The 12,783-nt window shown below is 42.2% G+C and overlaps 1 protein-coding gene across 8 annotated transcripts in view; it reads right to left on the reverse strand.

Annotated features, from left to right (window-relative positions):
* Positions 1-2,808, reverse strand: part of EPB41L1 (erythrocyte membrane protein band 4.1 like 1) — a 152,530-nt gene extending 149,722 nt beyond the window's left edge. For 2 of the 8 annotated variants that reach the window (XM_042980487.1, XM_042980482.1), the window contains exon 1: positions 2,727-2,808. The gene's annotated coding sequence lies outside the window, so the exon portion shown is untranslated. Of the gene's footprint in view, positions 1-2,519 lie in introns of all 8 variants that reach the window. The other 6 variants (XM_042980485.1, XM_042980480.1, XM_042980484.1 and 3 more) reach the window with 5 other exon arrangements.
* Positions 2,809-12,783: the final 9,975 nt, after the last annotated feature.

The following is a 12,783-nucleotide window of genomic DNA, read 5'->3' on the forward strand; positions in this document are numbered from 1 at the left end:
ATCCTCTATAGTGCCTTCCCAGGGAGCTCTAAAGTCAGATGAAGTGGGTTAGAATCCTAATTCTTCCTGATAACAGACAAGTGGCATAGCCTCTCATCTATAAAAGGAAGATCGTAATAGTACCCTATGTCACAGACTTAATTAATGCAAATTAAATGAGACAATGTATGTAAAGTGCTTTAGCACAGTGCCTGGCCCAGAGTAAGTGCTCAATTAACTTGTTCATTTGTTTAACAATTATTAATGTCTACTGTATGCCAGGCACTGTACTGGGTGCCAGGGACATCAGGGAAAACAAGAAAAAAAGAAACTAGAAAATAAATAAGGTGAAGTATATAAAGTCAAGTCCTTTGTACAGTACTTGCACATAAGAAGTACAGAGAAATGTTCATAATTATTATTTTTTAAATAGGCTTCACCCAGCGCAGAGCCCAATGTGGGACTCGAACTCACAACCCTGAGATAAAGAGTTGGATGCTTAACTGACTGAGCCACCCAGGCACCCCGAAATGTTCATTATTAATCATAAAATAATGATATATTATGATGAATGAGTAAAGGAAATAAGTAGGGTAATGTAACAATAACTGAAAGAAAGCCCCTGAGACAGGTAGGTCAGGAAAGGTCCTCTAAAGAAATGATATTGGAACTGAGACTTATGAGATGAACAGATACTCAGTCTTTCCAAGAGTCAGCTGCAGACCCTTCCAGTTAGCAGGAACAGCTTGTATAAAGACCCTGAGCTTGAGAAGAGCTTGGAGAGTAGAAGGAAAAGCAAGGAGGCCAGTGTGGATAGGGCATAATGACAGGGCAGTAGGCTATGCTCAGAAGTTAGGATTTTATTCAGTGTGATGAAAAGCCACTGAGAGCTTAAACAAGACAGTAACAAAATCTGATTTCTGATTAAAAGTTAACTCTGGCTTCTGTAGAGAGAATAGATGAAAAGGGAAGAGTAGGAGAAACAGTCAGAACAACAATTAAGAGGCTGTCAGAGTCATCCAGACCAGAGATGCTGCTGCTTTGAACTAGGTTATATATCAGCAGTGTCCTATGACTTCCTGGGATGATGGAAATGTTCTACATCTATGCTCATACGGTAGCCACTAACAACCTATGGCTCTTGGAATGTGGCTAGTGCAGCTGAGGAACTGAACTTTTAATTTCATGTTATTTTAATTAAAATATACATAGCCTTGTGCAGCTGGTGGCTACCATATTGGATAGTACAGGAAATGAACAGTATGTTAAATATATTTAGGAGCAAGAAAGGACTTGTGATGGTTGGGGGATGGAGAGTGAAAGAAAGAGTTGAATTAAGGAAGATGCCCTACAGTACTATTTGGGAACTGGGTGGAACTACCATTTACTGATTTGGGGAAGAGAAGGCTCTGGGGAGATGTCAAGAGTTTTGTTTTGCACAAGAGGAATTTGTTGGAACTACTGTTGGAACATTCAAGAAGAGATATCAAGTAGAAAGCAGGATGTACAAATGTTTGTCATCGTTGTCATCATCATCATCATCATCATCATCATCATCATCTTTAGGTTCCAGGGATACTAGCCTGTTGGCTACTTAGGAGGTAGGGAGCTCAGAAAGAGGGCTAGGAACTCTACACTGAGAATTTCCTTCACCTTGTCTTGGTCAATGTGTCAACCATCCACCTAGCCAGACTTCCCTAGAGTTTGAAACCCCTATGTGATCTCTAGCTCCTCCTCCTCCTCCCTCTTCTCCCCAGATATTGAGCCCAGTGGCTTCTTTCTTTCTCTCATGCAGCCTCATATCTTTAAAGACATCTATATACTGATAACTCCCAAATGCATATGTCCAGCCCAGACTCTCCCCTAAATGCCAGACTCAAAAATCCAACTTTCCACTTGACATCTCCACTTGAATGTCAAACAGGCATCTCAAATTTGCCATGTCTAAATGTGAATTCCTGAAATTCTCCCCAAAACTTGCTCCTCCTATGGCCTCTCCCATCACGACTAATGGCAATTCCTTCCTTCATTTGCTCAGGCCAAAAGTTTTGGAGTCTTCCTTAATTCCTCTCTTTCATACTTCTTATCTGGTCTATCAGCAAATCCTGCAGGTTCAATTATATTTATCTTAAATTCAACGCTTTTTTTTTTTTTTCTTTACCACCTTTGCTGCCATCAACCTGGGACAAGCACTAGCCTATTTCACGTGGTTGACAGCAATAGCCTGCTAGGACTCCCTGCTTCTACCTCTGGCTCCACTTCAGCTCTCCCCCATGCTGCAGTTCAAACCCCCCAATGGCTCCCATTTCATTCAGAAAGAAAGCACCAAATTACTTTTTGCCTCCTTCACAATACATGACTTGGCCTAACCTCTGTCCGTGCAATGGCTGCGCGGACAATGGCTGCGCAGACTGTGCACCCCTGCCCCCGCTGCCAGGAAAGATCTTCCCCGTGTATGGCTCATTCCTTCACCTCTCTCAAAAGTCACCTGACCACCACCAAAAACATTCCACACTCACATTTCATATGCCCCTTCTCACCTTTTTATTTCTCCACAGCACTTTCGTTATCTTTTTCACGCATTTTAAGGATTATCTGTTTCCCCTACTAGAATGCACATTTCAAGAGCGCAGACATTTTCGTGGTTTTTTTCCTTCACTGCAGCATTCCCAGTGTTTATGTGACACACAGTAGGTGCTCAATAAATAGATGGCAAATGACTGAAAAATCGTAAAGAGCCTCCTTACCCAACAGTGGGGATATGAGGGAATCGAGAAATACGCATGCTCGCCAGCCCACAGAATTCTGAGGCGGGTAACCGTTACCGTTGCCGAAGGTAAGCCAGGAGGGCGGCCCGACCCCACGTGACGCCTTCCTCGCCCTTCCCCACACCGGAACGTTTCAGTCCCGGAACCTCGGTTCGCGGGTCCCGGCGCGAGGGCACTTCCGGTGCCGCTCTTCTCTCGCCAGTGAAGAGAACTGCCAAGTCAGTTCCGGCAGAGAGCGAGGTGAGAAACGCAGCGAGGCCGTCTGTCCCGGGGCCCTCCAGGCCCTCCGGCCTCGGGCCGGCAGGTGAACTGGGGGGCCCAGGGACAGGTCGCTGTCTCTGACCTGAAGAGACCCAGCGCCGTCGCCGCGGCTGTCCACTGGCTGGGCCCAGGCCTTGAAGCAGCCGCGAACCTCTCCCCACCCCCACCCCCACTTCGGCGCCGATGGCGGCGGCCTCTTGGAGGAGCCCAGACCTCGCCGGCCGCCCACTTTCGTGGCCCAACTCTGCGGGGCCTACGCGAAACACCCGCCCAGCCAGCGGGGACGCGGCGCCTTTGGACGTTGGGCGTGGCGGGGCGAGAAGAATGGAGGCCACTCGGATGCCGCGCGGGAGGGCCGTTGGGGCCTTCGAGGGCCCGAGAAGGCGGGTCTACGTGGACGCGAGCTCTGCCACCCTTGGGCCTCGGAGCCCCACAGATGCGGGCCGTGGGATGACCGCTTCGTCCCAGTTGGACGAAACCTCACCGCCGGACAGTGGACAGAGGCCCTAACGGGCCCGGAAGGTGAGCGAAGCCCCAGTCCACGACGGGTGGAACGGTTAACTGGCCCTAAGGCGGTTGGTCTTCGTTCTACCAGACGTTGATATTGGAAGATAGAAATGGGAGAATTCCGCACCGCATTTGACCAATAGGAAGGCCACCCTTTGGGAAGATTTTACTGGCCGTTTATAGAAGGCCTGTGTATATAATATGAAAAAGCTGCTCTCAACTTACCCCCCAACCTTTCAAAAGAAAACTGTTGCTAAGTCTGGGCTTTCTACATGTAAAGAGGTTGCCGACATATGATAAAGTAGAGTTAGAAAATCACATGCCTTGTAAATGCCTATTTGGTTTTTTAAAAATCATAGAAAAGAAATGTCTTTTGGAAATGACTTTTTTGAAATGGAATTGTCAGACCACCTCTAGAAGCGACATCAGGAGCGAGCGACACACGTCCACGTCTGTTCAGTGGGTAAGAGGACATGAAGTAGAAGACCTTGAGGAAGAAAAGAAGGTTCTGTGCCAGACTGGTCATATTTAGAAGACATTTTCATATTATAACCATTTTTTTGTGTGTGCATTTTATTCCTCAGCTACTGTATAGTTAACAATGCTAAGTACTTTTTTGAAATCTCTAGTCTTTCTAGATGTTCTTAAGTGCCTGGTATGTTAAAAATAGAGGTAGTAAAAAGACATTCTGTAAATACCTTTTTGTTAAAATTCATAATGAAATACTGTTTAATTTTGGGGAATGGCCAAACCACCTCATTGAGCAGTAGGCATTGTGTTTGTGCACTGGTTCAGAGGAGGAGAGAGGAGAAGGAAGTACCAAGAGCTCTGCCAGTGAGTTCATAGTGAGGCAAGATTCACCATTGTCCTTTGTGTTCCTGCATTTTGTATTACTTAAGTGTATATAATGTATATACTGGACAAGTGAGTCCTGATTTTCCGCATCTAGTCTTTCTAGATGTTAAAGAGGTTGCCAGTGTATGACAAAAATAGAGTTAGTAAACTAATACATTTTGTATATTTTGTGTTAAAATTCCTAGAAAGATTGTCTTCTGCAAATTTGAGCATTATAGCCCATTGAGTTGATGGAGGGAGAGAAGAGAAGGGTTTGTCTTCGGCTAGAATGTTCCTATTTTGAAGACACTTTCACATTATAACTGTTACATGTATGCAGTTTATTCAAGACTGCTATGTATATAGTGGACAAATTAAGTCCTTATTTGAAACATCTAGTCCTGTCTAGATGTTTAGAAGTGCCCAACGTATGTTAAATGTAGAGGTAGTAAAATGTCACTTTGTAAATATCTTTTTGCTAAAATTCATAGGAGATTGTCTTGGGAATGGAATTGTTAAACCACTTCTGAGCACTCTTCAGTGGTTGGAGGAGGTGGAAGGGAAAGAATTGCAAAAGGTAATATGCTGGTGTGTTAATACTTGGACATTTTCAGACAAAATCATTTTTTTGTATGTTAACATGCATTTTGTTTTGCTGTGTATATAGTGTATATAATGGACAAATAAGTCCTAGTTTTGCAACTTCTAGTCTCTAGATGTTAAAGAAGTTGCTAGTGTATGACAAAGTAGTAAAATTAGCACATTTTGTACACGTGTTGAAACTCAAAGGAAAGCTTTTCTTCTGTAAATGATTTTTGAATATGAATTTTTTCAACCACCTCTAAGCATTACACATGCCTATACTTGTCCACTGGATTAGTGGTGGAGAGAAGGAAGTGAGGGAGGGAATAGTTTAGGCCAGAATGGTCAGATTTAGAAGATACCTCAGATTATACCCATTGTTAGGTGTGTGCAATTTTATTTAACAGTGCTTTGTACATAGTGAACAACTAAGTCCTTATATGAAATATCTAGTCTTTCTAGATATTTAGAAATGCTTGATGTACTTAAAAGTAGAAGTAGAGTAATGCTTCTTGTAAATAGCTTTTACAAACTGATGGGAAATACTATTTTTGGAAATGGAATTGCTAACTCACCTCTCTGAACAGTATGCTTACTTGTTCATTGGTTTGTGGGAGGTGGGAGGGAAGAAATTGCAAAAGATGTTTTGCTAGTGTGTGCTAGGAAATTTCAGCTTATCCATTGCCCTATATGTTATGTGCATTTAACTTGACTGTATATATTGTAAATATACTGGACAAATGGGTCCTAATTTTATAATATCTAGTCTCTAGATATTAAAGAGGTTGCCAATGTATGACAAAAGTAGAGTTAGTAAACTAACACATTTTGTACACTTTGTGTTAAAATTCATTGAAAGGCTGTCTTCTGAAAAGAACTTTTAGAGATGACATTGTAGTCACATCTAAGTGACACATGTGCCTATCTGTACCCACCCAGTGGGTTGGTGGTGGAGAGGAGCTGTGAGAAATAAAGGGTTCTAGACTAGAATGTTCCTACGCAGAAGACACTTTCAGATATAACCCATTGTTACATGTGTGTAGTTTATTCAACACTACTGTGTATATAGTGGACAAACTTAAGTCCTTATTTGAAACATCTAGCCTTTCTAGATGTTTAGAAGTGCACAAAGTATGTTAAAAGTAGAGGTAGAAAAATAACACATTTTGTAGATATCCTTTTGTTAAAATTCATGTGAAATATTGTCTTTTTGAAAATGGAATGATCAAAATGATCAAACCACCTCTCAGCAGTACACATTATATAATAGTTGTGCTGGTTCAGGGAGGAAGAAGAAAGCGCAAAGGGCTGTATACCAGTATGTTTATAGTTAGGCAGGATTAAACCATTGTCCCCTATGTCTGCATTCGCATTGGGTTTTACTTAGCTATGTATATAGTGTATATAAAGGACAAAGGAGTCCTAATTTACAACATCTAGTCTTCCTAGATGTTAAAAGAGGTTGCCAGTGTATGACAAAAGTAGTTAGTAAATAAATACATTGTATACACTTTGTGTTTAAATTAGTAGGAAAGACTTCTGAAAACAACTAGAGGAAGTGAAATTGTTAAAATCCCCTCTAAGCATTACAGATGCTTATACTTTCCACTGGGTTGATAAGAGGTGAAAAGAGGAAGGTCTAAGCCAGAATGTTCCTTCAGTCCTACTATGTATGTAGTGGGCAAATTTTGAAACATCTAGTCTTCTAGATGTTTGAAAGTGAACAATATGTTAGAAGTAGAGAATTAAAGTAACAACACCCTTTAAGTTCTGTTAATTTACAGGAATGGTTGTATTTGGGGAATGGAAGTGTTAAACTTGATGTCTTGGAGAGTATTCACTGTGGGGAGTGGGGGGGGGGGGGAAATGAGAAAAGGGTTCTGTGCCCACGAGTCTTTAAGACAAATTCAGATTGTCTAACCATTATTCTGTATGTGCATTTTAGTTAATATTGCTGTGTGTTAAAGGATAAAACAAGTCCTAATGCCCAAAGTGTATTAAAAGTAGTAGTAGTAAAATAGTCCCTTTATAAGTGCCCTTTTGTTAGTTTTTAGGAAGGACTGTTCTGGGAGTGTCTGTTAATCTGCCTCTTGGAGCTAGATGTAGTCCTATACTTAGTCATTGAAATGGTGGAGGGAGCAGAGGAGGGGTGAAGGGAAGGGCTTTTTGCTAGTATCTCCACATCTAGAAGACAGTTTTAGGTTATAAACATAAGTCTATATGTGCATTTTTATAAAGTACCTGTGTTTGTTGTGGACAAGTTCATTATTTTGTAACATCTAAGCTTTTTGGATGTCCTGAGATGACAATGTATGATACAATGTACAGCTACTGAATTAGCCAATTTCTAAGTTTTTGTTGTTGTAATTGATAGGAAGGAAGCATCTTGGGCATGGAAGTGTTAGGCTGTCTCTGAGAAATGTATGTCAGGACTTACTCATTAGACTGGCAGCAGAGGGGCAGAAGGAAGTATAGTGGGAGAGATGCATGTGGATGTGTTCATATCTATATTCTAGTGATAACTGTTAATGTGTGTGCATCTCTTTGGCTGTACTATAGGAATACATTAAGTGATTCAGTGGAAACATACCTCCTTGCTAGTATTTGAATAGTATAGATTGGATAATGAATTCTTTTAGAAGCATTATACTTTGTGTACTCTGTTACTTTATGTCTCATTTTTAATTGAACATTAAGGGAATGCAGTATTTTAATTGTAGCTCTGCCAATATCTTTATCTAGAGGCCTGTTAACATTTTTGTCGCCAAGAAAGGCAGGATTACATTTTTTTCTTTCAGATGGTGTTGGTGTAGTGTATTCTTGGTTATCAAAATACTCATAGTTTTGGGACTTTGAAATGGTAAAATTCGTGGTGTGTAAAAAAAGCATGATACATAACTACGATCTTAATTACATTAAAATGCTTAGTTGTGTAGATAAATGGGACCTAGAAGTCAAACTGTAAACTGCTTGTGATTATGGATGACTTTGTTCTTTGCTTCTTGTGTTATTCAGTTTCCTTTTATGCACATGTTAACTTTAAAAAAATAAAAGTTTTTAAAACCTACATGGAGTCTCCATTGCTTGTAAAGTCAGCACACTGCCGGAGGGTACAGTGTTTGCACCTTTCAGGCCTAGGCTCTGAGGTAACTGAAGTTTCATGTCTTATGACAACTTCCTCCATCACTCAGACAGTAGCCCACCTCGGTGCCCTGCTGTTCTTCCAGGTAACCTCACACTTCGGTGGTTCCCACTTTGCTCAAACTGTTTATTCTGCCTCTAGTAAGTACCCTTTCCACATTTTTCACTTAGCAAAATCATTCATTGCCCAACCCAATATTTTTTAACAACTAAGCAATTATTTTAGAGTGTGTGAGTGGAGGAGAGGGACAGAGGGAGAGAGAAAATCTTAAGCAGGTTTCATGCTCAACGCAGAGCTCGATGCTGGGCTTGATCCCATGACCCTGGGATCATGACCTGTGCCAATATCAAGAGTCAGACGCTCAACCAACTGAGCCAGCCAATTGAATTGGGCCCCCAAACTCAATTTTTAATTTATATGCTCAGTCTTTCTACAAGGACCTGACACCCCAGAATTAAAGTGCCAGAACCAAATGTCAGAAGTTAGGCCATTGCCCTTGCAGCCGTTACTTGTGCCTCATATGTGGAACCCACTTGTACCTTCACTGTTACATGAAAGTCCACTGGATTGAGCTTACGTAATGCCTGACACATGGTGGGGGCTTAGGAAATGACTGCTGAATATAAAGGGGACCAAAACTCAGCTTTTCAGACTAGCGTGGTGTCCCTGCTAATAGGCACTGGTTGAGTAGTCGGGCCTCCCCAGGCCATAGCTGACCAAACCGGACAGTGCTGGTCAGATGTAGCACCACCCCCAAATCAGGCACAGAAAACATTCCTAATGGAATACCCGAAGGAATCTTACTCCCAACTTTGAAGTGGGGCTCAAGAGATGGGTCTCCAAATGTGGGAAGGAGTGTTTCTAGTGTTTCCTTGTTGGTATAACCCAAGTGGGCTTGGAACCAGAAGGAGGCAGGTAGAAGAGACCCTTCCCGTTGCTTTCTCAGGATCAGGCCCGGACCCCATCCTCTGTTGATGTCCCTGTGAGACAGGTGTTAGCTGACTGAGATGGGATTCAGGAAGACACATGTCTCAAATGCCTGGCCTGGCCTAGGAGACCCAGGTGCACTTGGACTAATCCAAGTCTGCCAGCCCCAAATCCACCAGAGCTAACGCTAAAAGCTGTGGCTTTCCTCTGCCATTTAATGTGGATTCACCCATAAAGGTTTCCAGAGAGGGAAGGCTCATAAAAAGCTGAGACGAGGTTAGGTCTCAGGCAGTCCTGAACCTCCAGGGTGAAGCTACCCTCAGTGGACAGAAAAAGGAAAGTCCAGAGGGGACAAGCCCCACTCACACCTCATAGTTAGCAATATGTATTGCCAAGGGAGGAGCACTACATAGGGAGTCAGAGGCCTCTGTTCTTTTCCAAGCTCTCTCACTAACTGGGGGATACTGGCCAGTTGATCCCATTTAGGTCTCAGTCTCCTCATCTGTAAATGAGGGTTCTGGCTGGTTGAGGAGGTATGCCTCTCCAGATCAATTACTGGGCCTTTCAAAACCATAGATTTATTCAGTGCCAGAGTCAGGGCCATTCTCTGCCAAATACTATTCTCTACTAAAAGGAACCAGGGTCCTTAGAGAAATGGCTAATTCCAGGATTACATTGAGGGAAGTACAAGATCATCCTGGAATATCCTATTGTGGCAAAAATAAGTGTTCAGAGAATGTGTCAAAAAGATTGTATCAAAACACAGAATGATATAGTAACAGGTTTTAACACATTGCATAATATAGGAAGCCATGAGTCCAATACTGATATAAATAAATGAGTGAATAAATGAAAAGTATAATAAGGAAGGGGATATTTACATAGTTCCATATGTCCTCACAAAATCCCTATCAAAACAATATGACATAATCAACAGAATGAAAAGGCAATCTGTAGAATGAAGAACATATTTGCAAATCATGTATCTGAAAAGGGGTTAATATCTAGAATATATCAGAAACTCTAACAACAAAAAATCAACCCGATTAAAAAATGGACAAAGGGGGGCGCCTGGGTGGCTCAGTCGGTTGAGCGACTGACTTCAGCACAGGTTAATGATCTCACAGTTCGTGAGTTCGAGCCCCGCGTCGGGCTCTGTGCCGACAGCTCAGAGCCTGGAGCCTGCTTCAGATTCTGTGGCTCTCTCTCTCTGCCCCTCCTCCACTCATGCTCTATCTCTCTCGCTGTCAAAAATAAATAAAACATTAAAAATTTAAAAAAAAATGGACAAAGGGGGAGCACCTGGGTGGCTCAGTCGGTTGAGCATCCAACTTCAGCTCAGGTCATGATCTCATGGTTCTTGAGATCAAGCCCCACATGAGCTCACTGCTGTCACTGCAGAGCCTGCTTCAGACCCTCTGTCCCCCCATCTCTCTGCCCCTCCCCAGCTTGTGCTCTCTCTCTCTCAAAAATAATTTAAAAAAACATTTTTAAAAATGGACAAAGGACTTGAATAGACATTTTTCCAAAGATGGTCAAAAGGCACATGAAAAATGCTCAGCTTCATTTATCATTAGGGAAATGCAAATCAAAACCACAATGAGATATCACCTCACAGCCATTAGGATGGCTACTAACAAAAAACAGTAACAAACATTGACGTGCAGAAATTGGAGCCCTTGTGTACTATTGGTGGAACTGTGAAATGGTGCAGCTGCTATGCAAGACAGGATGACAGTGTCTCAAAAAATCAAAACTAGGACCACCACGTGAGTCCAGCAATCCCACTTCTGGGTATATATCCAAGAACATTGAGAGCAAGATCTTAAAGAGCTGTCTGCACACTCATGTTCATAGCTGCATTATTCACAAAAGTCAAGAGGTGAAAGCAACTCAAATTTCCATGAATAGATGAATGGATAAGTAAAATGTGGAATATGCATGCTATGAATGTTTTTCAGCCTTAAAAGAGAAGGAAATCTTATCACAATATGGATGAGCCTTGAGGACATTGTGCTAAGTGAAATAAGGCAGTTGCAAAATGACAAATACAGTACAATTCCACTCATATGGGGTATATCTAAATAGTCAGATTCAGAGACAGAAAGTAGAATGGTGGGAAGTGGCAAGAGGAATAGTTTAATGGGTATTCAGTTCAAATTTGCAAGATGATATGGATCTGAAGATCTGTTTCACAACAATGTAAATATGCTTAACACTACTGAACTACTCAGCTAAAAACAAGATGGTAAATTTTACTTTTTTTTTTTTACCACAACATACATACATATACAGTATATATGATTTTTGAAATAAAAAGGGAATATGTATCAAAAGTGATTTTACAATAGAGACATCATTTCAATCCAATAATCAAAGTTATCACCAGTAATGGGACACACTGAAATCTCACACCACTTGATAGCATCCGATGAAAAGGAGACAGAGCCACTTCTGTGGTTCCTGCCAAAGATGTATAATCTAGATCTAATCATGAGAAAATATAAAACCAACCCAAATCAGAAGACATTCTATAAAGTAACTGGTCTATATAATCTTCCAAAGTGTCTTAATAATCCATTTTCTTCTTGATTCTGAATTTTCTCTTGGGGGTGGGGAGGTTTTAGAAGCTGAAGGATAGGTAGGGCAAGACAATAGTGTGTGAAGAACACACACCAGACCCCAACAATTTTACAAATGATAGCAGTGAAGCTCCAGAAAGAGGAGGAGCCTGGCTGAAGGCTACACAGCACACGTCCAGATGCACCACTTTTCCACAGCTATGTCCACAGGGCTAAAGCCCACAGCCTCCAGCAGCCATGAAAAACCCTTGTTCTAGCTTTGATGCTGCTTCCCAACCACCTAGAAACTACTCACCCTCATTGTCAGCTCTGAACCAGTGGTTACAAATTCTGCAACTCAGCACCCCTGTGGTTAAGCCCCTTAAATCCCCAAATAAAAAGGCCTCGTGGCAAAACGGCCTCTGGTGGTATCATGGGAGTTGTCAAGTGACCTGTCTCACCCCTGAGACTTTCCACAACTGGAAGGTACAATTTTTCCAGGAGTTGTATAAAAGGAATGAAGAATTTAAAGAATGTTTTTGCTTCCAATCCCAAGATGTGGTCTTAAACACTTCCTATAACAAACTCTGGCAATATCTCCTTGTGTTTATTTTTCAAATGGGTTTTTTTTTCATTTTCCCCCAAACAGTGGAAGCTGTTCATGCTAGGGCTATATTTTTGGCTCAAGTGGCCTGGGTGTGCCTCTCCAAGTATGACTATGCTTATTTACATATGGAAAATCATCCCAGAGGGTGATTATATTCTCTCAGACACAGTTGCAGGGTTGTGTGTACTGAATGGTGAAAACAGGTGGCTCATTTGGTATAGATGAGTAACGATGGTGTGGCAGCACACGCTGCAACTCTGCCTGGAAGGGCACTGGGTGCAGAGAGAGTACATGCATTTCCTGGAACAACCACCTGGTAGCTGAGTGAGGTTTGACAAGGCTTGTGCCACTCTAGGCCTCAGGCTCCTCATCTGTCAAATGAGGATAATGCCAGGAAATGCTTTCAGGACAAGCCATAGCCTCTCTAGTGTGCCTCATGCAGTGCCTGGCACACAGCGGGTGCTCAATACCTGGGCCCAGGCCCTTCTACCTGGTGGCAGGTCACTGCGGGTTTCCTGAACCTTGGATCTGGGCCCAGGTGGGCAGTAAGGACCTCTGTGGCACTGAAAGCAGTTTGTTGCTAACACTATACCAAGGGGTGTCATGTTTGCTCCT

Source organism: Panthera tigris, chromosome A3, assembly GCF_018350195.1.
Source record: "Panthera tigris isolate Pti1 chromosome A3, P.tigris_Pti1_mat1.1, whole genome shotgun sequence".
Classification (NCBI taxonomy): domain Eukaryota; kingdom Metazoa; phylum Chordata; class Mammalia; order Carnivora; family Felidae; genus Panthera; species Panthera tigris.